Source organism: Peromyscus maniculatus, chromosome 1 (assembly GCF_049852395.1).
Source record: "Peromyscus maniculatus bairdii isolate BWxNUB_F1_BW_parent chromosome 1, HU_Pman_BW_mat_3.1, whole genome shotgun sequence".
Taxonomy (NCBI): domain Eukaryota; kingdom Metazoa; phylum Chordata; class Mammalia; order Rodentia; family Cricetidae; genus Peromyscus; species Peromyscus maniculatus.
Genome location: NC_134852.1, coordinates 73,074,656 through 73,099,215, shown reverse-complemented (window position 1 = coordinate 73,099,215; position 24,560 = coordinate 73,074,656). Strand labels below are relative to the sequence as shown.

Below are 24,560 nucleotides of genomic sequence, written 5' to 3'. Positions count from 1 at the left end.
CAGAACCTGTTGAAATCAGCATAGGCAGGGATTGTTTTATTCCCTGCATTATAACTCCCAGTTACCTGCTCTGTCCTCTGTGCAGGAAGTAGCATCCTGCTTCTGAAGCAACTGCTTCTTTTTTAAGATTGATATTGCTGTGTCAGACTTGAAATGCTGTATCATCTGTTAGGAATACACTCCATTTCAGATGTTTGTATTGAAAAATACTAGTGGAGTCAGGCTCCTTTCTTCTTTATGGGGAGTACTATGGGAACTTTTATGGCATTGTCAGTGTTCACAAGCAACCCTTAGTGTCTATGAATACAGCAGGCACTGACATTTGCTGATGAGACACTACCTGTCACCAAAGGCATGCATTCACAATAAAATGTGTTGCAGGAAATTAAGATGTTATCATCCCATTGTCATTTATCATCACAGATTCAACTTTCCAGGCTTGATTTGCAGTCCCCTTGTATTTTATTATATACAAGCTGTAGTTCCTTTGTTCTTCTTCACTAGTCAGCCCATTCCTCTTTATATAATCATGCCAGGCCTAAGGTTTCTTGAAAATCAGTATTTACTGCTGCTGAGAGGATGGTATTACATCTTTACCTTCTAAGTAATTCGCACAACAGATGTCTTTGTTCTTAGTTATGATTTGTTTGTTTGTTGTGTAACTTTGCAGATCTTTTCTCTGTATCCTCAGCCTGTGAATTACAAAGTCTTCTACACATTGGACCCTAGATAACACTATTCCTACAGATAAATCTGTCCCCTCTGAATCTGTTAGATTTTTTTTCTGCCTTGTCTTCAACATAGACTATTGATGCTTTCTGGGTGGGAGAGATGAAGCCAAGTAACATCAAACATAGTACACCCAATTTGCCAGGCATATAGAGAGACCCCGCATGTGTATTCTTGCTTTATTTCCCAAATAGTGCATGATGGAACACCTCTGATTAGATACATTTGATGCCCACATCCACTGGGTACATATATGGGAGCCCATAGAATTTTCCTAGTGACATCTGAGGTATCTTTACCAGCAATGTTGCTTGAGAAGTGATTATACCATGGGTTTGGTTACTAAGTGTTTGAAGGGTGTACACATGGTTTTAACAATTGGAGATGATTTTAAATTATCATATTTGCTGAGTTATTTTTATAGTGATGTTAGTTGCAGTTTGCAAAGTAACAGACCCAGGTGGTATTAGTAGAAATAATTGCTCTATTAATATATTACTTAGCGGTCCATAGAAGCTTAAGAGTGCCAAGAAGTGTTAAAAGGACCTTGTTTTTAAAAAGAAGTTGTTAGAGAGAGAATGAAACTTTTCAGCATTTCGATATTTTGATGTTCAGAACCTTCCTCAGTGTAGCTCTTGTTCTATGAATGAGGGATTACAAAAGAAGTGTGGAGATACTGGCTTGATGTTAATGTTTTTATCCAGGAGTCCGACAGACAAACAAGTTTGAAAGTGGTGGAAGAAAAAGGATTGCTTCAGAGATAGCAAAATTATAGAGTAATTGGTTGCATAAACTCAATGTGTGTGTGTGTGTGTGTGTGTGTGTGTGTGTGTGTGTGTGTGTGTGTGTATTCTTTGAGGAATATACCTCAAGTTACTTTATGCTTTTCTGTTTATACTCTACACCACAATGTAGATGGATCTATTAGCAAGCTAAGTGGTCTGAATCATGAAGAAATTGGAAATATTATTGGAATACACAAATAAAAATATGATATTCTGCATTACCATCCACTTCTGGGACACAACGCATAGGTAGTGGATTGTGGAATTATTGTGTTCCCCAAAATATTTGTACCCTAACACAATTATCTGGGGTCAGAGAACAGAACAGCCACTAGACATAGAGGCCAGAAAATGGTGGCTCACACGCCTTTAATCCTAGCGTTCTAGAGGCAGAGATCTGTCTGCATCTCTTTGAGTTTATGGCCACATTGGAAACAGCTGGGCCTGGTATCAAGAGCCTTTGGTCTCTGGAAGTGATGACAGGGAGCAAAAAGTTAGATAAGGCTTGAAGACCAGAAACTAGAGTTGTTTAAGCTTTTAGGCTTCTAGCAGCAGTTCAGCGGAGATTCATTCTGGATAAGGACTCAGTGGCTTGTCTGAGGAAACAGAAACAGCTAAGGAATTGGCAAGGTGAGGTGGCTGTGGCATGTTCTGCTTCTCTGATATTCCACCATTCACCCCAATTCCTGGCTTAAGGTTTGTTTTATGAATAAGAATTTTTAAGATTCATGCTACAGTGCATAGTTACAGTAAAATACCTGAGATTTTAAGAGATCTTTCATATTTGTATTTATTTTATTTTATATTTTTTTGCTTTTTAATTTTTTTATTTTATTTTTTTTTTATTTTACAATACTATTCTGTTCTACAGAATAGCCACAGATTCCCTTGTTCTCTCCCTTCCTGCCCCCCTCCCCTTCCCCCCAGCCCACCCCCCATTCCCACCTCCTCCAGATCAATGTCTCCACCGAGGACTGGGATCCACCTGATAGACTCAGTCCAGGCAGGTCCAGTCCCCTCCTCCCAGATTGAGACAAGCATCCCTGCATAAGTCCCAGGTTTCAAACAGCTAACTCATGCAACGAGCCAAGGACCTGGTACCACTGCCTAGATGCCTCCCAAGCAGACCAAGCCAATCTCCCCCAAGATCCAGCTATACCACTCTTGGGCATATACCCAAGAAATGCTCAATCATACCACAAGAGCACTTGCTCAGCTATGTTCATATCAGCATTGTTTGTAATAGCCAAATCCTGGAAACAACCTAGATGCCCTTCAACTGAAGAATGGATAAATAAATTGTGGCACATATACACAATGGAATACTACTCAGCAGAGAAAAACAATGGCATCATGAGGTTTGCAGGCAAATGGATGGATCTAGAAAAAATCATCCTGAGTGAGGTAACCCAGACTCAGAAAGACAAACATGGTAGGTACTCACTCATAGGAGGATACTAGATGTGGAACAAGGATGACTGGACTGCTACTCACTTCACCAGTGAGGCTACCTGGAAAACAGGACCCCAAGATACCTGAGTTTTAATAGTCAGTTTGCTTATCATATTTGGCGAAATCCATAAATGTTGTACAAATAGTAGGTGGACTTTTTCATTAAAAAAAACCCAGAAGCTGATATTGGGTTAAATTCTGAGAGATGTGAGAAACAAAATAAAACAAGCCACTGCCTTGTGTCACTTTTCCAACTCCATGAATCCTCTGAATGAATGTCTCTGAGTCCTTAGCTGAAAGTTATCCAGGCAAAAAGCTTCTATTCTTGTCTCCTCAGGCCATATCTATCTTTTTCTGCTCAGCCATCACTTCTTTCCTACTGCTGGGATTCATGGAATATGTGCTTCCCAAAACCTGGGATTAAAGGTATGATATCTCATGTGCAGGTGTTAAAGTCAAATGACAACTGAGTACTAGAATTAAAAGTGTATTCCAATAATGCCTGGCTGTGTTTCTCCCTTAGACTGAGTCAATCCCAAGTCGTTCAGGTTAGCTTTGAATTCGCTGAGATGCAACCAATCTCTGCTTCCTGACTGATAGGATTTCAAATATGTACCACCACTTCCTTTCCTCTATATTTACGCTATTGGCTTGATCTGTTTTCTGATATTCATGTACATTTTTTAGGGTACAAAATATATCACTACACATGCCTGGAAGAAACTCTATGTCAATCTGACATTGGTGTGCACCTCTGCATGCCACTAAAATGTGATGGCTATTTAAGCATACCTCTACTCTTGCAATTGCATCAGCTGCATGTTGATGCATAATTCTTTCACTATGAAAACCAGGGAACATTCTAATGTATCCTGTGGAAGAATGGTGAAGTGAAAAATGTATGAGTGACATATTATTTAGTAAGTTAACAGAAGTGGAAAGGTAGATTTTCTCCACTATTCTAGCCCTGAGATGCTGCCCATGGTCTAATAGTAGGTCTCATACCCATGCATACTCAGGTGCTTTACATGAAGACAGATAAGAAATGATTGAGCTACTACAATATGAAAGGATGGACTAGTGATTACAAACTAAATCTGTAAAGCGAATGTAGTGAATTTGTTCAATTTTCAAGAATCACACATTAATCCTGAAAAGGAAATTTTATGAGTATGAATTGGTACTGTGGAACCAAAATTAATGCCAAATGCATGCAGACATGTGTGGAACCACAAAAGAAATTAAACAGACAAATGTTCAATAGCTGAATGTATATATGTATCATGAATATATCTTTCTAAAAGGAATAGATCAGATTATTGCTTAATCAACATGACACTGTAAGATACAATATGTAACTTAGGAATGTTCAGAGCAGGGTGGCAAAGTCACATCTCTATTTACAATAGAAGCATCCCATTTCAGGCACTATGTACACACACACACACACACACACAAATACACACACACACACACAAATACACACACAGACACTTCTCAGGTCACAACTGAATTTCAAATATTTAATTATTTCTGTTGGGGAAGCTAACAAGGCATATCAGAAACTGTCATCAACAAGTAGCAACTGGCAGCATAGAATCATAATCATCCATCTCTAGGCAGAAACAGAGACTTTTCTGTAGATAGGAAGGATGTAGACACAAGAAGAGGGATAAATGATCACCCACCACTTGCCACTGGTTTTATTTTTCTTTTTGATATTTGGAGTGAGAACTCAGTATCAATTATGTTGTTTCCCTCTCATCCACATTCAGTTTCGCTGTTTCTGCTGCTACATGTATTCAGAGGGAGACAAGAATGAGTCAACAGCTCCTGTGTTCATCTCCAAGGTAACCTCAGGATTTGCATCCATTGCTGGAATTGAGATCATCGTTCTTTTTTGTTCTTATTCTCTGATGAATTTGATGCACACTGTCCTTCAATCAGAAGCAAGGAGTCCTTATAAAAGAGACAGCATTGCGAGATCTTACCAGTCAGGCTCTGGCCATATTCCAGGACACAGTGGATCCTGGGTATGACTAAAGCCCGACTATACATTGGATAGACAATGCAGACTTCTCCTGACATGTACAGAAGTCACAGACTGTGGAAATCAGTAAAATCAGGAATTGTTTGATTCCCAGCCTTATTGTTCTAAGTCACCTGCTCTGTCTCCTGTCCAGGAAGTAGCATTCTGCTTCTAAAGCATCTGCTTCTCTTTTAAGATTTGATATTGCTGTGTCAGACTTGAAATACTGTATCATCTGTAAGTATGGTAATCCATTTCAGCCATTAGTATATACTTGCAGAGTCACATTTCTTTCTTCCACATGAGAGGGTACTGTGGAGCTGTTATGGCATTGTCAGTGTTCACTAACAACCCTTAGAGTCTATGTATATATCACTCAGTGAAATTTGTTCATGACATCCTACCTATCTCACAAGGCATGCTTTCACAATAAAATGTAGTACAAGAAATTAAGTCGTTATCATCCTGTTGCTATTTATCATCACAGATTCAACTCTCCAACCTTGATTCGGATTCCCCTTGTATTTTGTCATATAGAAGCCCCAGTACTTTTTTCCTTTTTTCCTAGTCATCCCATTCTGCTTTATTTCATAAGGACAGGCATGAATGATGTTGGAAATCAATTATTTACTGGTGGTTACAGGATGGTATTACATATTTACCTTCAAAGTAATTAACAAACCAGATTTCTATGTTCTCTATTATGTTTTTTTGTTTGCTTTTTTGCAATTGTGCATATCTTGTATCTCTAATTTCAACCTCTGAATCCTATGAATGGCAGTACATTTGAGGCTGCATACCACTGTTCCTATATATTCATCCCCACTTTTGAATCTGTTAGATTTTTTTCTACCTTCTTTTCAATGTAAATCATTGATGTTTTGGGGGTGGATGAGATGAAGTCAAATATCATCAAACGTAGTATAACCAAGCTTGCCAGGTCTATAGAAAGAACCTCCAGCATATCCTTGCTTTATTTCTCAACTAGTGCATGAAGAAACATCACTGATTAGGGACATTTGGTGCTCAGATACAATGTGTATATATATTGGAGCCCACAGAATTTTCCTAGTGAGATTTGAGCTTATTTTAGCAGCAGGGCTACATAAGACATACTTGCACCATTTGCCTTATTACTAAGTGTTTTGAAGGGTCTAAACTTGGTTATATCTAGCAAGGGGGAGGTGTTTTGCCACCCTTTGGTATTTTTATAAAAAAGCCCATTTTGAATGAAGTACTGGACCTGTGGTTAAGTATCTAGACCCCTTGTTGGCTAATCTATGTTTCTATCCCTCTCTCCCCTCTATATTTCTATCTCATTAAGAGTACCCAGATAACTGTGGGGACTTGTCTCTCATATACATCAGTATGTCATTATGAATCAGTTTATGCATAATTCTGTGACCATTGTAGTCTCAGGTTCTTGAACATGTTAACAATGTTGGATAATTCTTCCACGTCATGGAGTTAATCTTAATCCTCAAAAAGATTTGGCTATTCCCACAATATTTATGCCAGTGGTGCAACATGGTATCTGAAGACTGCTCATTATTTTCTTTGTTAGGGCATGTTGCTCTTGAGAGCGAGAAGTTTTGTTCTTTCTCCAGTCATAGGCAGATTATTTTAAATGCCTCTAACATGTTGTAGGTTGCATTGAAACTCCTCACTAGACAGCAGATGGTTTTCTGTTCTAGGTTGACATAAATAAGTAGGAACTTCAGAAATAGTTTCCTACCAGCATTTTGGGAGTTTTCACCCTGGAATGGAAGGGCTCTGTAGGTGACTGTAGGAAAGCACTTGGCCAACGACCAAAAAACAAACCACCAAACAAACAAATCTCATTACTGGCAGTTGAGGAACATGTCTCTCAAATCCTTTCCTGGTATAAGATGTGAAGTTGTGGCAATATGTCTCTAAATATATTTGATTAAATTTCAATTCCTTTTACATGTGTATAAATATATGTGTATATGTATGTGCCTGTTCTATGTGTGTGTTTGCATATGTAGAGGTATATGTGTGCCCATATATATTTACCTCCCCATTAGTATGCACTAGTCTCTGGGTCTAGGTATAATGGAGAATATTTTATGTTTGAAAGATGTGCTTGCACATAACATTGTGAGTTCATAATAGTTTATACAGTTGTGGAAGTGTGTAATTGTGATGTACATGATGGTATTTTTCTGCAAGTTACAGTTAAAGTTGTCTATTGGTATATGATTAAATATTTATAAAAGTTAGACATTTTATGGCTTCAAGAGAACTTGCAAGTAAAGGTTCTGTTGGGATTCCAAAAAAAACAACGTGGACACAGGATTGATCCTAAGGTTTTTAATCCAGTAGACAGACAGCCAAGGATGAAAGGGGGCAATACAAAGGATAGTATCAGAGATAGGAAAATTATAGAATAGTTGGTTGCATAAACACATCATGATTTACTCTCTGAGTTATATCTCTCAAGTTTCTATTTTTTATTATTTATAGTCTACACAGACAGTTAGATGGATATGTCAGCAACCTAATTGCTTGGAATTATGAAGTACTGGGAACTATTATTAGGATATAGATATAAAAAATAAGACATCTTAGCATTATAATCAAATTCCAGGACACATGGAATGGGATTGTGAAAATAAGAACTCCAAGTTTAATTAGACAGCTTGTATACCATGGTTAGCAAATCCGATACCTGTGAGAAACACTAACATTTGTAATACACCTCTGCATGCAACTAAAATGGGATGACATATAAGCATGCTTGTACTCTTGAAATAACATCAGCTGTGCATGCATGCATAATTCTTTCACTATAAACTCAGGGAATATTATAATGTATCCTGTAGGTGAATGGTGAAAATAAAAATTATACATGTGTTTTGTATTATTTAATAAGATGATCAAAGTGGAAAGATATTTTTTTCTCAGGTACGCTAGCCCTGCGTGTCTGCCCTGAGAGTCTGAAAGTAGTTGGCCTCATACCCATGCATACTCAGGTGCTTTACGTGAATACAGATGTCACCAATAATACAGCAAGTACATTAACTAAGCATGGAATAGTGATTGGAGAGGAATTCTATTGAAGAGGATGTAGTGAATTTGTTCAAAATTTCAATAATCACACATTAATACTGATCAGGAAATTATGAGTATGAATTGACACTCTGAAACAAAAATTAATGCCAAATGCATGTAGATATGAATGGAACCACAAAAAAACATACAAAAATGTGCAATTGCTGAAGGTATATATGTATCATGAATATTTCTTTCAAAATTAATTCATGAGATTATTGCTTAATCAACATGACACTGCAGGATATGATATACAAATTAGGGATGTTTAGAGCAGGGCTTCAAAGTCACATCTTTAATTACAATACAAGCACCCCATTTCAGGCACTCATGTACACATACACACACACACACACACACACACACACACACACACACACACATATATATATATAATGTAACAACTCAAATTCAAGCATTTAATCATTGTAGTTAGGGAAGCTGACATGTCATATCAGAAACTGTCAGCAGCAAGCAACAACTGGCAGCAGAGAATCACAATCGTCCATCTCTATGCAGAAACAGGTTTATTTTGTGGTTATGTTTTTATGGTTATGTTATTTTTATTAAGAGATTTTCTATTCATTTTACATATCAACCATGAATTCCCCTGTCCTTCCTCCTCCAACCCCCAGACTTCCCCTGCAACCCATCCCTCATTCCCACCTCCTCCAAGGCAAGGTCTCTCCTGGGGAGTCAGCAGAGCCTGGATATTCAGATGAGGCAGGCCCAAGCCCCTCCTTCCTGCACCAAGGCTGACAAAAGTGTCTCGCTATAGGCACTAGGTTCCAATAAGCCTGCTCATGCACTAGGGACAGTTCCTGGTCTCACTGCCTGCCTGGGGGCCCCCAAACAGTTAACACTAAAGAACTGTCTCACTTATCCAATGGGCCTAGTCCAGTGTGATGGGGACTCCTCAGCTATTGGTTCACAGTTCATGTGTTTCCACTATTTTAGCTAATTATCTCTGTACTTTTTCCAATCATGGTCTCCATATCTCTTGCCCATAGAATCCCTCATCTCTCTGGTCGATTGGACTCCTGGAACTCTGCCTGGGTCTTGGCTGTGGATCTCTGCATCTACTTCCATCACTCACTGGATGAGGATTCTATCATGACAGTTAGGGTGTTCGGCTATTCGATCACCAGAGTAGGTCAGCTCAGGCAGGCACCCTGTCAACCATTGCCAGTAGTCTATAGTGGAGTCATCTTTGTGGATTCCTAGGGACCTCTCTAGCACTCTGCTTCTTCCTATTCCCATGGTGTCTTCATTTATCATGGTATCTCTTTCCTTGTTCTCCCAGTATTTTCCTGATCCAGCTAGGTCCTGCTTCCCTAAGCTCTCTTTATTCTGACATCTGCCATCCATTACCCTCCATAATCCCCAGTTTGCTCATGTAAATCTTATCCATTTCTAGTTGCTGGTCAATCCCTGTGTCTTTCTTAGGGTCCTTCTTACTACCTAGCCTCCCTGGAGCTGTGAGTTGCAGTCTGGTTATCCTTTACTTTACATCTAGTATACACTTATGACTGAGTATATGCCATGTTTGTCTTTCTGAGTCTGGGTTACCTCACTCAGTATGATATTTTCTAGTCCCATCCATTTTCCTGTAAACCTCATGATGTCATTGTTTTTCTTTGCTGAGTAGTACTCCATTGTGTATATGTACCACATTTTCTTTATCCATTCTTCAGTTGAAGGGCATCTACGTTGTTTCCAGGTTCTGGCTATTACAAATAATGTTGCTATGAACATAGTTGAGCATGTGTCCTTATCCACACCCTAATTCTCAGCATATGAACTAAGGATGGAAGAGTGATTGGAGAGTAATTATGTGGAAGAGAATGTAGTGAATTTTTTTCAAAATTTGAATAAGCATATACTAATACTGATCAGAAAATTTTATGAGTATAAATTGGCACTGTGAAACGAAAATTAATGACAAATACATGCAGACATGTGTGGAACCAAACAAATAATTATACAAACAAATATGCAATGAAGGTATAGATGTATTATGAACCCTTCCTTCTAAAAGGAATACATCAGATTATTGCTTAATCATCACGATATTGTAGGATACGTGTAAATTGTGTAAATCAGGGATGTTCAGAGCATGGCTTGAATGTAACAATTCCAATAACAACATAAGCATCTCATTTCAGTTACTCATGTATACATATATGAGAGCAGCTAAAATCAAGCATTTAATAATTGCAGTTGGGGAATCTGACATGATATATCAGAAACTGTCAGCACCAAGCAGTCATTGGCAGCCCAGAATCACAATCTTCTAGCTCTCAATCAAAAAGGAGGCCTTCATATAGATAGGCAAGATATAGGCCCAAACAGCCAAATATAGGATCATTCACTACTTTCCACAGGTTGTTTTTTTTTTTCTTTTGATAACTGGAAAAAAACAACAACAGAGCCCAGGGTAAATTATGTTTTTTTTTCCCTCTCATCCACTTTCAATATTGCTAGATCTGCTACGACCAACACACAGTTCAGAGACAAGAATGATTTGGCAATTCTGATGGAGATGTCCATCTTTACCACAATATTTGCCTCCATTGTGGACACTTGCCAGTCAGGCTCTGGCCATATTTCAGAACACAGTGGGTCCTGGGTATGACTAAAGCCTGACTATACACTGGATAGACAAGTCAGACTGCTTCTGACATGTATAGCAGACAGAGCCTGTGGTAATCCCAGCAAAGGCAGGGATTGTTTCATTCCCAACATTATAGCTCCTAGTCACCTTCTCTGTCTCCTGCTTCTCAAGCAACTGCTTCTCTGTTAAGATGCTATATTGATGTCTCAGGCTTGCAGTACTGCACTACCTGCAAGGAAGATAATGCATTACAGACTTTAGTATCTGACTGACACTAGTGGAATCTGGCTGGCTCCATTCTTTATCCTGGGAGATCCCCTGTGGGACCTGCTATGACCTTGCCAGTGTTTACTAACAACCCTTAGAGTCTATGAATATATCAAGCAGTAACATTTGTGACGAGACTCCACCTGTCACACAGGGCATGCATTGGTAGTACAGTATATTAACTTATCATCCTATTGCCATTTGTCCTCACAGGTTTAACTTTCTAAACTTGTTTTGCATTTGGCATATACAAACACTATTACTTTTGTTCTATTTTTCCTAATCAGCCCATTCCTTTCCATGGCATCAGGCCAAGCCTGATTTTTGTTGGAAGTCAATTATTTATTGGTGATGATAAAGTGGTATTACATACTTCCTTTGAAAGTAATTAACACACCATATTTTTTTTATCTTGGTTCTAGTCTTTTGTTTGTTTTGAACCGGTGTAGATATTGTCTCTGTAAACTTAGACTCTGAATTCCTGTGTCTGAGAGTAAATTTCAGGCTGGAAATTATTGTAACTATGGATACATTTACCACCCTGAATCTGCTAGATTCTTTCTCCCTTCTTTTCAATATAGACCATTGATCCTTTAGAGGTGGGGTAGATGAAATCAAGTGACATCACACATATACCCCCAAGCCTGTCAGGCATTATAGAAAGAGATCACCTGTACATCCTTGTGTCATTTCCCATGTAGTGCATGAAGAAACAGCTGTGATTAGGGATAACTGATGCACAGAACCTATGGGTAGGTCAATATGTCATTGAGAATCAGTTTATCTCTATATTTCCCTAACAGAGTAACAGAAATAGTTTATGCATAAGTTTCAGTTTCTTGTACATGTTAACTGTGTTGGATAGTTCTTTCATCTAATGGTTTTAATCATAATCCCCAAAAGGAGTTGATTACCGCCCCCCCCCCAATATTTAGGTCACTGTGGCGATATGATATCTACAGATTGGTCGTTATTTTCCTTTTTAGAGTATGTTGCACTTGAGTGTCTAATTTTGTTCCTTAACAAGTAACAGGCAGAGTTACTCTGTCCTCTCACATGTAGTACGTTTCAGTGAAGCTTCTATTTGGCAGCATATGGAATTCTAAGTAAGTAAGTAGGAATTTCAGAAATAGAATGCTATCAACAAGTTGGGAGTGTATCCCTGGAATGGAAATTGTCTGTGAGGTTCTTTGGGAGACTGTCTAAGCACGTGGCCAACCTATTTAAAAAAAGAAGAAACAACAAACTCCTTCTCTCAAATCCTTTCATGATATAAGATGTGCAGTTGTGACAATATTTCTCCAAATGTATTTGAAGACATTTCAATTCCTTTTACATGTTTATAGATGAATATGTATGTGTAGGAATATATATGTATATACATACATATGTATATATATATGTGTATGTGTAGGAATATATATATATACACACATATATATATATATATATATATATATATATATATATGCATGTGTGTGTGGCTGGCTGGCTTTATATGTTAGTTTTTTTTAAAGAATTATTTATTTATTACATATATAGAAGAAGGTTTGAGATCTCATTACAGATGGTTGTGATCCACCATGTGGGTGCTGGGAATTGAACTCAAGACCTCTGGATGAGCAGTCAGTGCTCTTAACCTCTGAGCCATCTCTAGCCCTTAAAAACTTGTTTGTTTGTTTAAAGAATTATATATGTTTGTTTATATAGAAATATTTGTCTGCCCATATATATTGAATTGCCCATTTCATGCAATAGTCTCTGGGTCTTGAGATAATGGAGAGTTGTGTGTATTGAACCTTTGTGCTTTAACACAACATTGGAAGTGTATAGTCATTCAAACAGTTGTGAGATTATGTAACAGTGTTGTAAATAATGCTTTGTTTCCTGAAAGTCACAGTTAAAATTATCTATTTTTTTTTTTTTTGGTTTTTCAAGACAGGGTTTCTCTGCGTAGCTTTGTGCCTTTCCTGGAGCTCACTTGGTAGCCCAGGCTGGCCTCAAACTCACAGAGATCTGCTTGGCTCTGCCTCCCAAGTGCTAGGATTAAAGGTGTGCGCCACCACCACCCGGCAAAATTATCTATTGATATAGGGTTAAATATCTATAACTATTAGAAATTTTATGTCTTCTGAGAAGTAACAGATGAAGGTACTGCTTCTGGATCCAAGATATCCCTAACCATGTATAATAAGTGAGTATATTTTATTGGGCATAATTTGTATTCCTGTGAAACATAAATGTCTGCCTTACTCAATAAAGATAAAGTGATTATATCAGCCATCTCTTTGGGAACCAAGTTAGTAATACTCTACAAAGGTATGGATTTTAGAGAATTTTAACAATTGGAGTAGGTGGTTTAAATATCAAGTTTATAGAAATGATCATCCCCTACTTGCCACATGTTGTTTTTCCTTTTAATAATTGGAGTAAAAACCTAGGTAAATTATGTTCTTTTCCCTCCTGTCCACTTTCAATTTCTCTGCTTCTGCTGCTACATGAATTCACATGAGAGACAAGAATGAATCAGCAGTTCTGAGGGAGACCTCCATCTTTACCACAGGATTTGCCTCCATTGCTGGAATTGAGATCACTGTCCTTATTAGTTCTGATTCCCGGCTCAATTTGAATGCGCACAGTCCTTCAATCAGAAGCAAGGAGTGCTAATAAGTGTCAGCATTGTGATCGCTTACCAGTCAGGCTCTGGCCGTATTCCAGGACACAGTGGGTCCTGGGTATGACCAAAGCCCATGTGTACATTGGAGAAACAAGGCAGACTGCTGCTGTCCAGGAGTCAGAGCCTGTGGAAATCAGCAAAGATACTAGTAGAGTGTACTATACATTACTTGGATTATATAATGGGTAAATTCTAGCAATATATCTCATTAACATGGAGTACCTAAACAGTATCATAATGATAAATGAATATTTTAGATTACTTATTTTAGAAAATAAATGGTTAAATATTTTCACAAATTCTTCTGTTTTTGTTTGTGTAAGTATATAAATTTTATGATTATATTTATCTAATTCCAGTTGAAAAGGTTTTTTTTGCACATCAATAAGCCTCTCCACCAATGCAGCAATCCAAATCAGACCAAATTAGAAAACTCCCAGGTTTAATAGGTAAACCATTCCAGGATGATTGTCCTGCCCTTCAGAGAGGAGATTGGGATGAGAGATCAGACAACCACACATCTTTTTTCTGGAATGTAGCTTAAATACCCTGTAGGAGTGGTCTTGATCCTCTCAGGGGAGGAGCTGTGTTTGACAGGCTTTGAAGGAGCAGGTTTGGAGGAAGAGATCAGGGAGGTGAGTTGAGATTGATCTTCCACCAGAACATTCCAGACTCTTTGGGTATAGGATTCCAGGGTACCAGGGGCTGAGTACCCAAATATTCCGGACTCTTTGGGTACAGGGTCACTGGTTCAAGTGTATCTAATTGCTGTGGGCATTGGATGATCTGGAGAAGGGGGGAGTCATTAGTTTGTGGGCTCATATTCAACAGGGGGTGTGAATGGAGGAGCATCCAGTTAATTGTCATCCTGGATACTTCAGGCATCTGTTTCTTGAGGAAGCAAAGAAGACAAGTTTCTAGGCAAAAAAAATAGATTGTTAATATCAGCCTTAGCTGTATGCACAGGACAGAAGAGCAGAGATAGGCCCTTCCTTGGGAAATCTTGGAAAACTCGAGGGTGGAGGGTCCCAGCTGCTGGACAGACAATGTATCCTGAATAGGTGCCCACTTGAGCCTGGAGACATGACACCAGCCTGGATATCCCAGGAGCTTGGCAGCCAAGGGTGTGGTGAGAATCACAGTATAAGGTCCTTCCTGTCCACAGGGGCTCAAGAGACTTAGGAGCAAGCTGTTTGAGGAGTACTCTGTCCCCCAGGGAGAATGAGACAGGCTCAGGGGCAGTTGAGTCTGTTGGTGTTGAGGCATCAAGATACTTGTCAGCCTGTGAACAAAAGGGACCTCAGAAGGGAGAAGTACAGGAAGTACCTGGTCAGGGGGGAGTTTGGGCCAGGAGGTGGTGACTGAGGAGGAAGGGCATTCCATAAAGGAGCTCAAAATGGCTCAGGCCTGTAGAAGAGCATGGGGTGGTCTGGAGGCAGGTAAGGGCAATGGGGAGAAGGGAGGGTCAAGATAACTTGAATTCAATGGAGAGCTTGGTGAACTGTTCTTTGATGAATCCATTGGTTTTCTCAACATTTCCTGAGGATTGTGGGTAATAAGGAATGTGGAGCTTCCAGGAGATGTTGAGAGCTTTTGATAGGAGATCCATGACATTGTCAATCCTTGATGGGTTGGTGTCCTCAAAGCTGGTGCAGAGACTGATATATCTGGAGGGCCTCTTGTGAATGGACCTATGAAATACTCAGGAGAGAGTGTTGTAGCCAAGGTGAGTGTGGCCCCAAAGAGGCTGAGAATATTGCAACCAAGCAGAAGTGCAGAAAAAACAGCTATGACCAGAAAAAGAGTGTGGGAAGAATCACCCTGCAAGAATGCAGGGAAGTGTCAGGGTCTTAAGTGGGAAGGAAGGGATCCCGCCCATTCCCATGAGAGAAATTGGCAAGGGAACTGTAGGACCTGAGTGAGATATTAAAACAGAATAGGTAGCTCCTGTGTCTGAAAGGAAGTCAATGGACTTACCCATTGCATAAAGCAACACCCTAGGCTCAGAGAGGTCAATGGGAATCACCAAGTCTAGGCTGCATCAGTCCTTCAACATGTTTAGGAGTTCAAAGGCAATTGCCTATGTTGGTGAGGCTGAACTTCTGTGGCATGGCATAGAGGATGAGCCTGCATGGGGGTATTTAGATCTACAGTGTCCAGGCTGTTGGCAGAAAGGCATGGCCTCCTTGGCGGCTGCTGGCTGCATTTCTGGCAGAATCAACATGGGCTGCGCTCTGACAGGATGGAGCCTTGTAGTTGACTTCCCTTGTCCCCATTGTGGGGGCCCTGGTGGCCTCAGGGCAGCTGCTAAAGCTTGGGCTTGGATTGTATTCTGTTGTAGTTTTATTTATCAGGATGACTCAACTGTCATTAAGAACTTTAAAAGCGATTTTTAGCAGTTCCTGTAGGGGAGGTTGGGGACCCTCCTCACCCTTTTTTATTTTATTTTATTTTATTTTATTTTTTATTATCTGGTGCTGACTGAGAAATGAAATGGTTGGCCAAGACCATGGCTCCTGCTGGGGAAGCTGGGGTAAGGCAAGTATACTGCACCATGGTCTCTTGTAATCTGTTCAGAAAAACAGCCAGATTTACATCAGCTAGCTGTATAATCTCTCAGAGCTTATCAAAATTAACTACTTTGTCCAAGACTATTCCCATACCTTGGAGGAGTCAACAAACCATGAGGTCTCTTCTTTGGGGACTCCATTCCATCAGCTCCACCTACCTCTTAGAGAGAGAGGGCAGAGGAGGGCAGGAGTCTGGCAAAAACAAGCATGAGAAGAAATCGGGGAAAATTCAAGGGTGTTAGGCCAGTATGTGAAAAGGAACCAGGATGTGGTTTGAGGCACTGGGAGATAGGGGAGAGCAGTGGGGGAGAGAAGGACAGGAAGGAGGGGAAGTAAGGAGGAGGGATTTGGTCTTTGATTTGTAGCCCCATGAGAGGGGCTTGGATAGGTAGAGTTTGGGTGAAGTGAGGGAAGGACCAGTGTTTCCACCAGTGAATGGAACATGTGGCCCTGTAAGAGGGGGTTAGGTAGGTAGCCTTTGGGGGAAGTGGGGGAGGGGCGAGTGCCCCTGGCAGCATTGTCAGAGTGGAATTTTCAGGATCCCATTTCCCAGATAGGCAGGAATCTGGAGGCACCATGACCCTACTCAATAAGACCAGTGTTGTGGGACATTGCCCTCTGCAGACAGGGCAGAATGTAGAACCCAAAAATTGTGGCTGCAGGGCAGTTCTATCCAATTACCTCCAAGCTGACAAAATTTTAAAATTCTGTTTCATACTGTGGCCAGGCCTTAGTGCTCAGAGAAATCAAGCGTTCACGACAGATGGTATCCGATAGCCCCAATTTGAATAGATTATATAAAAGACAGCCAAGGGGCATTTGGGGATCAGGCTTTGACTGGCAAGTGCCCATTTCACAGGTCTATGGTAGGGACCCGAAGCCTAGCACAATGTGTCCACTGTGGTTGGTCTTGGGTCAAAAATGGTGTGTGTATGGGGGGGTGTTGGAAATTCCCTTCAACAGAACATCTTCTGGAGAAGGGGTTCCATGGAACAAAGGCAGCTTTTTGCTCCAGAATGGGTGAGGGGCCTGATACGGCTGCTGCTTTGGCAGGTCACCCTACAAAATGAAGAGGCCCTGGACCTCTTAGGCAATGACTTGGAAAGGACAACTTACACAGTGGAAAGTCTGGCAAAGAGCAGGTATGGAGGAGAGGGGTGTTTTCCCATCATATGGCCCCGGGCCAGTGGGGGAAAATCAACCCCCACTCAGTGGATCCACCAGTTGGTAAATTTTTTATGTATCCCGATAAACCTCTTTGCCAGTGCAGCAATCCAAATCAGACCAAATTAGAAGATGCCCAGTTTTAACGGATAAAAGTGTTCCTGGGTAATTCTCTGCCCCTTCCCTGCCCCCACCCCCAGAGAGGAGACAGGGATGAGAGACCAGAAAACCACAGGTCTGTTTTCTGGGATGCAGTTTAAATAACCTGTGGGAGTGTTCTTGAGTCTGTCTGGAGGAAGAGCTGTGTTTGGCAGGCTTTGAAGGGGTGGGTTTAGAGAAAGAGATGGGGGAGGGGAGTTGAGGTGGATCTTCCATCAGAACATTCCAGACTGTTTGGGTATAGGATGCCAGAGTGCCAAGTGCTGAGGTGGAGCTCCCACTCAAACACCAGTCTTTAAGGTTTTATTTAGAACTTCTATATGTTTGTTCACAAACTATAAGGGAGCACTCCATAGTCTATTATACTTTCATGTGGTGTTCCCTTGACATTTCCTGAGTCTTATTTGAGTTTATTTGCATGAGTTGCACTGCTGTTTTTTTTAACATATCTTCTCGAAAGCTACTGATAAATATAATTCTGTAGTTTTCATATGCATATTATTTGCATTTGTAGTTTAAAGCATACATATGTTACATTTATTCCAGAGTTGTTCTTTTAATGTATTCTTTGTACTTCAGACACAGAGTCTCACTGTGCTGCTCAAACTCCTCACTGAAGCCATGTTTCCTCTCAGCATCATGACAAGCTCACAGTGCAGATACAGAGCACCAAACTCAGCTGTGAAACCAAGTGTTTTCTGACTTTCATTTTTGAATTTTGGTTGCTTTATGTATAAAATTAAATTGAAAACATATTTTCTCAATCACTACAGCTTTGCTGAAATTATGTTTAGCCTAAATATTAGTTTAACAGTTAGTATTTTCTGTACACAAGAATTTTGCCCTTTACAAAACTTATAAATTATTTTCTTTGTCTTCAGCTTCAGATATATAAGAAACAAAATTCCAATTATTTACTTTGCTTAATGAATACCCTGATGATACCTTGTAGGGAAATGCACAAATGAACATTTTAAGGATTCATGGTCTCACCAGCCATGAGTGATAGGCTAGGTTTATTGTACTGGGCATAAACCAATTATCTCTTTGGCAATAATATATGTCTGCATTACTTGCTAAAGATATAGTTAAAAATTCTGATTCACCTTGAGCACCAAGCCACTAATACCATTGTAAAGGCTAGGATTTGTCAAATTTTGATACTTGATAAAGGTGGTAAAATCATGAAGTTTACATTCATGTTTTATAATAATGTTATTTTCGGGGTTGTCATTATCCCAACCATGGTGGTAAGGAGTAGAAATGATAACAATATGAATGACAGAGGAGACTGTCTCTAAGACCTTAAAATTGTAAGAAATTATTAAATGGAATTTAGAGGAAAATAGAAAGAACTACAGTGAGGATTTTGAGTCAAGTCTGAGATGGAATATATAGGAGAGTCCTCTGAGCTGCTCTTGTTCCATTATATGTGTGAGGATTAAAGGGCAACAGTGCAGACACTTGCCCATTACCCCAAATTTCCATCCAGTATTCAGAAAACAAAAGTTGGATCCAGTGGAACACAAAGGAGAACATGAGAATAAGTAGGGGAAAAGAATATATGGTTCCACAGCATGAGCAGTATCATGGCCCTGGAGTTATGTTCATTAGGACACTTTTTGCTTTTAAGGTTATAATATGCATGGCCAGGTAGATGACTTAGTTAGCAACATTCTTTTCTTGTTCCTTTGGAAATATAGGAAATTTTTATTTTTTTAGAGTTGGTATACAAACTAATGAGTTTCAAACATTTTCATTCTTATCTTGCCCCTTCCCATATATCTACTCCACCATCCCCTCAATTTCCCTTACTGCTCTTCTCCCCAGCATTCATAGCCTACCTATGCAACTTTTAAAAGACATACTATTTAGTAGACTTTTCTTCCACAATACTGCTGTGGCCTCTTCCTTCCTATCAACTCCTGACAAAGCTGAGACAAGAAGCCTGAGCAGAATCTGTCAATATCATGCCTGGAAGGTGTGTGGGAGGGAAATCAGGTTAAGTCTCAGAACAATCAATTGGCTCATAACATTTGCATAGGTGCTACTGGGAAGAAAACAGACATCTGGTTAAGTTCAAGCATTGGCTAGTGTGGAGACCAAATTGTCCTCCTAGACATCATCACATATAACTCCCGACCAAAACCAACTACATTGGAGCCTGGGATTCAAAGGAAAACAAAAATAGAAAGATCCTTGTTAAAACAGTACTAAGCATTTAAGATGGCAATAGGAAAGCCTTAAATCAATGTTAGAATCCTCTTGAACCTGGAGTCCTATATAATTTCATAAATCAAACATTAATAAAAGCAGCCTTGTATTTTCCCATTTGTTTGCATCAGGGACTACTCAGGGTCACACTTTCTTCAGCATCCAAGGACAACCTGCTCATCAACCCTACATGGTTTGTTTTATTTTCAGCATGTTACAATCTTAAGTCACCTGGGAAAAGAGAACTTTAGTTGAGGAATTATCCAGATCAGATTGACCTGTGGCCATGTCTGTGAGAGATTGTCATGATAGATGATTGATGTGGGAGGTCCCAGGCCACTGTTGGGGACACAATCTCTAGGCAGGTGGGCTTAGGCTATGTATGGAGTATAGCTGAACATGAGCCAGTCAGCAAGCCAGTAATCATTTTATCTCCATGGTTTCTACTTCATTTCCTGCTCTAATTTCAATGATGGACTATGACCTGTCAGTAGAAGCCAAATAAGCCCTTTCTTCCCAGTTTTTTTTTTTTGATCATGATATTTATCACAGCAACAAAAAAGAAAACTAGAAGAATCCCCATATTAAAATTTGTATCTTCTTCTGTTTCACTCTACCTTGAATTGTATCCTCTGAAGAATATGACCCATAGGCAGGAAAACTTCCCATCTCCTGAACTTTATATCCTCTTCTTCTTTAACCTTGCTGTTCACTGAGTCACTAAGTCCCACAAAACTTTAACAAGTGATGACCTTTTCCATTGAGATGGAATGGAGCAAGAGACCTCCTTGACATCCCTTCTCACCCCACTTTCTCCTAGGCATTCCCTGTACAGAACAGGAGCAACATTGACTTCCACTTCCAGGTATTGTTCCAGTTCAGGTATTCAGAAGGACTCTCCAGCAGGCATTATTCTTGCCCAGGTGGCTTACTATAGGAACCTCAATGACACAATTATCTTCCTCATTAATACCTCTGATATAGCCAGGCACAGTAGCACATGCCTATAATCCCAGAACTCAGAATGCATAGGCAGTGATATTCTAGTCAGGGCTAGGTTAGGAACCCAGCCTGCTGAACAGTGATTATGTTGTCCTACCATATTGGAGGATGCCTATTGGTAAGTGATCATATTGTATCTGTACCTAGCTGGGTCTTCTGTGATAATGATCACATTACCTGTAATTGTACAGCCACTCCAGGAATTTATTGTTATAGATCAAATGATTAGGCAGACAATATTTGGGCTGGCTTTGGGCTATTGATTAATTGATTGATCCTTGGATAACAAGCATCACCTCTGATAAAGTGAAACAAATCTTTTTTGGGGATGAAAATGAAGTTGACATTTCCCATTCTAAGCAGTTGAGGCAATTGTAACCCTTCTACTTCATGCAATGACAAGTTACTTGCAATTAGTAAAGTGGCTAAAAAAGTGATGGAATCTGTACAGACATAAGAGCTACATTAAAATTAGTAAATGATGTTTTTTTAAAAAAAGACAGAAGAAGGAGGCTCATGAGTTCTAGGTAAGTCTTGGCTACACAGCAAAACTTTGACTAAATAAATGAATACATGACATGCATTGCTTACTACCCACTACCTCTGTTTTTCCCCATGTTATGGCTTTTTGTTGAGCCCATTTATATTCTATATTTGGTCATTGTTGTTACTATTCATTAAACACACACACACACACACACACACACACACACACACACACACACATTCTTTCTTTCTGTCTTTAAACTGCTGTGGGAAATCCCTAGTACTTGCCATGTTTGTGACAACCTGAATCAGAAAATCTGAAGAAATTCCTGAGTGAAGCCAGAACAATGAAACAATGCCCATATCCACTTACCCTAATGATTTTATTTTTTTTTTTACTTCAATGGTAATGAAAAAAAATTGTGGCCATCCAACAAGAGAAAATATTCTGCCTTTACATTCTCCCTGCCATGATGGTCAAACTCTATCAGGAACCATGGGCCCCAAATTAAACACTTTCTCTTCTTAGTTGCCTTGCTCACAGTATTTTGTCACAGCAATTGAAAGGTAACTAAGACACATGGTTTGGGACTTTATATGTGAACTTTAATACAATGCTTATTGTTAACATTTACATAAATTTCATGACAGTAATTCTTTGGAAAACCTGCTTTACTAATTTTAGTTTTCCTGTATGCTATGATTTTCAAATTCTGATTTTTTTCCATCTTTTGGACTGTGGAATATGATATTTTTAGGAAGCACCATAAACATGGCAGGCAGAATTGGAACAGCCCTGAGATTCTCATATATGAGCTGAAATTTGTTGAGATAAGTTCTGAGGTCACAATATTTATTCTAAAACCTTGTAGAGCTAATTACTTGCAACATGATTATTTGGAAACATGAGTACCTGGTATTTATTTCCATAAAACACATATTAAAAAGCAAGCATATTGGTATTAAAATACAATTATATGACATGAGGGAGAGGTGTTTACAGAAAGATCTCTGAGTTTTACTGGCCAGCTAAGCTAGATTGTTTAGCAAATGCTATTCGTTGGAGATAGTCTGTTTCAAATCAGCCAGTGGTAATACACATCTGCATCAAACTAGGATTTAATGGCTATCTATGATCAGTAGCAATCATGACTCCCCATCATCTGGTTTTCCATACACAATTCTTATACAATATACACCCAGGGAAAATTGCAATATGGCTAGAAACAGTACTCATTTATCCTAACCCTCATCAGAGTGCCTGTTGGTATTTAATGAACTGATAGAGGAAGAGTCAGATTTTCTCAGGAATGCTTGATAAAAGAGGCTTCCCATTTTCCAGTAGATGGTCCAGTATCTATGAATTCACAAGTGCCTTAATGAACTCAGTTGTTGTTAAAGAGAGAGAATATATGTGAACTTCAGTTGGAACAGTGATAGTGGTGATTGAAAAGGAAATTTAGTGTATGGAATGGAGTGGATTTTTCTAAATACACAATTTCATGTATTATATTTGAATAAAATTTTTATGAATATTAATTTCAACTAATAAAGAAAAATGAGACAACCTGAATTTAGATACATGAGCAAATATACATAAAAAGTTACATATATTCACAGAGAATTTTTGAGATTATACATATATTTTAAGCATTTCTGTTCTAAAATAAGTACCCCTAAAATTATTTTTCGTCATTAGGATGCTGTGTGATATTTTTTGGTAATTGGATATTTTGGAACAGAGCTTTAAAGAAGCATTTCTTTTAAGTCCAAGCAGATTTTGTAGGACACTCTAATAGATACAAATATATTATGAAGTGTTATAATTCAACCATATAATCATAGATCCTGGGGAAATTGGCAGAGAAAATTATCAAAGATTCAGCAACTAGCTGCAATTGGCACCCCAGAGTCACAATCAGAAAATGGCAGACAGAAAAGGAGGGTTCCTTCTAGATAGCCAGGATCTAGTCCCAAGCAGCAAGATACTTGATTAGCCCCTGGCACCACAGGCTGGTTTTTATTATTGGTCATTTTAAACAATGTATTTATTTTATATCCTGACTCTGTCCTCCCCTCCCCCCTCTCCTCCCACTCCCTCCCTGCCACCTCCCCTCCACCACCCCCAACCACCCCTCCTTTATATTTGCTCAGAAAGGAGCAGGACTCCCATGGGTATCAGCAAAGCATGGCATATTAAGCTGCCATAAGACCAAGCACCTCCCTGATATCGTGACGCCCCCTATTTCCTACAAGCTCTCCTCCCTCTCCTCAGCAAGACTCTCTAAGCACTGCCCAATATTTGGCTGTGGGTCTCTGAATCTGCCTTCATCAGTAACAGGATGAAGGCTCTTTGATAACAATTGGAGTAGTCACCAATTTGATTACAGGGGATGGCCAGCCCTGGCTATGCATCCACTGTTGGCAGGAGTCCTTGCATTAGGCTTCTACCCGACCCCATTCTTGTGTGTGTGTGTGTGTGTGTGTGTGTGTGTGTGTGTGTGTGTGTTTATTAAAATATTTTTTTATTAATTTTACATACCACCCACAGATCCCCCTCTCATCCCTCCTCTTGCCTCAACCTAATGTACCGGACCCCATTCTTAATGTTAGCTAGATTTCCGGGTAAATTACGTTTTTCCTGTCTTCCCCTTTCACTTTCCCTGCTCCTGTTGCAACAGACAGGGAGGGGGAGTGAGAGATGAATCAGCAGCTCTGGTGGAGATCACCAAGGTTACAGCAGGCTTTCGCTTTCTATGCCTAGGTTTGAGATCTCTCTTCTGATTGGTTCTTAATCAATTGTCTATTTGAGAGCACATACTCCTCCAATCAGAGGCAAATAGAGCTAATAAAAATGTCTTCACTTGGGGATTTTACCAGTCAGGCTCCTGGCTAGATTCCAGGTACCAGCTGGTACCTGATCTAGCCATAGCCTGACAGTAAACTGCCCCAGAGAAGGAAGACTGTTCCTGACACCTGCAGGAGACAGCCCAAGGAAGCTTAGCATAGGCAGGGGCGTACTGAGATTTCTCCTACTACTGCTCTGAGTCACCTGCTCCTGTTTACTGTGCAGGAAATGTGTTCCTGCCTTTTAAGCCACTTCTCCTTTAAGATTTGTCATCCCTGTCCTGGTACTAGAGTTCTGCATCATCGGCAGGGAGGATGATGTACTGTGGGAATCATTTTCTGACAAAGATCAGGTATGTGCTATTCTTTCACTCCCCTGTGAAAAGCTGCTCCGGCAGAGACAGTTCTTACATGTCCCCCTGAGACTCTCTGACACTGTTTTACCTGTTTCTCATATCCCTGTTAGGCAAAGCAGTATAATGTTGGCTAT

At 39.7% G+C, this 24,560-nt stretch overlaps 1 long non-coding RNA gene across 1 annotated transcript in view; it reads left to right on the top strand.

Moving 5' to 3' along the window:
- Positions 1-3,301: 3,301 nt before the first annotated feature.
- LOC143267162 (uncharacterized) overlaps positions 3,302-24,560 on the top strand; it is an 82,291-nt gene continuing 61,032 nt past the window's right edge. The window contains exons 1-2 of the long non-coding RNA XR_013042072.1: positions 3,302-3,392; positions 4,742-4,816. This is a non-coding gene — a long non-coding RNA (uncharacterized LOC143267162). The remainder of the gene's footprint in view (positions 3,393-4,741; positions 4,817-24,560) is intronic.